At 37.0% G+C, this 3,147-nt stretch overlaps 1 non-coding gene across 1 annotated transcript; it reads left to right on the top strand.

The window, feature by feature from the left end:
• Positions 1–1,673: 1,673 nt before the first annotated feature.
• Positions 1,674–1,781, top strand: LOC148549373 (small nucleolar RNA R71). Its single transcript, XR_015898716.1, has one exon. It is a non-coding gene; the product is annotated as a small nucleolar RNA R71 (small nucleolar RNA).
• Positions 1,782–3,147: the final 1,366 nt, after the last annotated feature.

Here is a 3,147-nt window from a genome sequence, read left to right as displayed (position 1 = left end):
GGCTCTCATGGAGCCTTACAGATGTTCAGAGCATTGTTGAGACTCCCCAACACCAAACTTAGAGTTTGGATATGGGAGTTCAACACCAAACTTAGAGTTTGACTGTGGGGGCTCTGGTTGACTCTATTTTGAGAGAAGCTTACTGTGCCTCTTTTCTATGTTTACAGAAGGATGTCCTTGAGTTTTAAACTCAAGGGAGTCCTCATTTAATTGAAGGACTAGTTCACCTCTGTTAACATCAATCACAGCTCTTGCTGTGGCTAGGAAGGGTCTTCCAAGGATGATGGATTCATCCTCATCCTTTCCAGTATCTAGGATTATGAAATCAGCAGGGATGTAAAGTGCTTCAACCTTTACTAATATGTCCTCTACTTGTCCATAAGCCTGTTTTCTGGAATTGTCTGCCATCTCTAATGAGATTTTAGCAGCTTGTACCTCAAAGATTCCAGTTTCTCCATTACAGAGAGTGGCATGAGGTTTATTCCTGACCCCAGGTCACATAGAGCCTTTTCAAAGGTCATGGTGCCTATGGTACAAGGTATCAGGAACTTTCCAGGATCCTGTTTCTTCTGAGGCAATCTTAGTTGATCCAATGCATTCAGTTCATTGGTGAACAGGGGAGGTTCATCTCCCCAAGTCTCATTACCAAATAAATTGGCATTCAGCTTCATGATTACACCAAGGAACTTGGCAACTTGCTCTTCAGTAACATCTTCATTCTCTTCAGAAGAGGAGTACTCTTCAGAGCTCATGAATGGCATAAGGAGGTTAAATGGAATCTCTATGGTTTCTAGATGAGCCTAAGATTCCTTTGGTTCCTCAGAGGGAAACTCCTTATTGATCACTGGACGTCCCAGGAGGTCTTCCTCCTTGGGATTCACGTCCTCCTCTCCCTCATTGGGTTCGGCCATTTTGGTTATGTCAATGGCCTTGCACTCTCCTTTTGGATTCTCTTCTGTATTGCTTGGGAGAGTACTAGGAGGGATTTCAGTGATCCTTTTACTCAACTGGCCCACTTGTGCTTCTAAATTTCTAATGGAGGACCTTGTTTCATTCATGAAACTCACAGTGGCCTTAGATAGATCAGAGACTAAGTTTGCTAAATTAGAGGTATTTTGTTCAGAGTTCTCTGTCTGTTGCTGAGTGGATGATGGAAAAGGCTTGCTATTGCTAAATCTGTTTCTTCCACCATTATTAAAGCCTTGTTGAGGCTTTTGTTGATCCTTCCATGAGAAATTTGGATGATTTCTCCATGAGGGATTATAGGTGTTTCCATAAGGTTCACCCATATAATTTACCTCTGCTATTGCAGGGTTCTCAGGATCATAAGCTTCTTCTTCAGAAGATGCCTCTTGAGTACTGTTGGATGCAGCTTGCATTCCATTCAGACTTTGAGAAATCATATTGACTTGCTGAGTCAATATTTTGTTCTGAGCCAATATGGCATTCAGAATATCAATTTCAAGAACTCCCTTCTTCTGAGGCGTCCCATTACTCACAGGATTCCTCTCAGAAGTGTACATGAACTGGTTATTAGCAACCATGTCAATGAATTCTTGAGCTTCTGCAGGCGTTTTCTTTAGGTGAATGGATCCACCTGCAGAAGTATCCAATGACATTTTAGCTAATTCAGACAGACCATCATAGAATATATCCAGGATGGTCCATTCTGAAAGCATGTCAGAAGGACACTTTTTGGTCAGTTCCTTGTATCTCTCCCAAGCTTCATAGAGGGATTCACCTTCTTTCTGTCTGAAGGTTTGAACATCCACTCTAAGCTTACTAAGCTTTTGAGGAGGAAAGAACTTGGCTAAGAAAGCCTTGACCAGCTTATCCCAAGAGTTCAGGCTATCCTTAGGTTGAGAGTCCAACCATATTCTAGCTCTGTCTCTCACAGCAAAAGGGAAAAGCATGAGCCTGTAGACTTCAGGATCTACTCCATTAGTCTTAACAGTATCACAGATCTGCAAGAATTCAGTTAAGAACTGAAAAGGATCTTCAGATGGAAGTCCATGAAACTTGCAGTTTTGCTGCATTAGAGAAACTAATTGAGATTTCAGCTCAAAATTGTTTGCTCCAATGGCAGGGATGGAGATGCTTCTTCCATGTAAATTGGAATTAGGTGCAGTGAAGTCACCAAGCATCCTCCTTGCATTATTATTATTTTCGGCTGCCATCTCCTCTTCTTGTTCGAAAATTTCTGTAAGGTTATCTCTGGATTGTTGTATTTTAGCTTCTCTTAGTTTCCTCTTCAGAGTCCTTTCAGGTTCAGGGTCTGCTTCAACAAGAATGTTCTTGTCCTTGCTCCTGCTCATATGAAAAAGAGGGAACAGAAAAATAATAATAGGGATCCTTTTTACCCAGGTATAGAGGTTCCCCTGTGTGAGTAGAAGAAGAAAAGAATGTAATGTAAAGAAGGGAAGAAGAGAAAATTCGAACACAGATGGAAGAGGGGGTTCGAATTTGGGTGAGATGAAATGTTAGTAGATGAATAAATAAATAGAAGGAGATGAGAGAGAGAAGAGAATTTTCGAAAATAATTTTTGAAAAGGAGTTAGTGATTTTTGAAAATTAGAATTAAAATTAAAAGTTGAAACAATTAATTAATTAAAAAGAATTTTTTTTTTGAAAAAGAGGGAGGTATTTTTGAAAATTAGAGAGAGATAGTTAGTTAGGTAGTTTTGAAAGAGATAAGAAACAAACAAAAAATTAGTTAGTTAGTTGAAACAAATTTTGAAAATCAAATTTTTGAAAAGAAAAGAAGATAAGAAGTTAGAAAAGATATTTTAAAATCAAAATTTTTTGGAAAAAGATATGTTTTAAAAAGATATGATTAAAAAGATATGATTAGAATTAGTTTTGAAAAAGATTTGATTTTTAAAATCACAATTAATGACTTGATTCACAAGAAATCACAAGATATGATTCTAGAACTTAAAGTTTGAATCTTTCTTAACGAGCAAGTAACAAACTTGAAATTTTTGAATCAAAACATTAATTGTTGATGATATTTTCGAAAATTGTGAGATAAAATTAAGAAAAAGATTTTTGAAAAATATTTTTAAAAATTTTCGAAAATAAATAAGAAAAGTGAAAAAGATATGATTTTTGAAAAAGATTTTGAAAAAGATAAGATTTTCAAATTGA

This window comes from Arachis ipaensis, chromosome B8 (genome assembly GCF_059453495.1).
Source record: "Arachis ipaensis isolate K30076 ecotype BB chromosome B8, ASM5945349v1, whole genome shotgun sequence".
NCBI lineage: Eukaryota > Viridiplantae > Streptophyta > Magnoliopsida > Fabales > Fabaceae > Arachis > Arachis ipaensis.
Note: the sequence above shows the minus strand (reverse complement) of the source record. Positions and strands in the feature narration are given on the sequence as shown.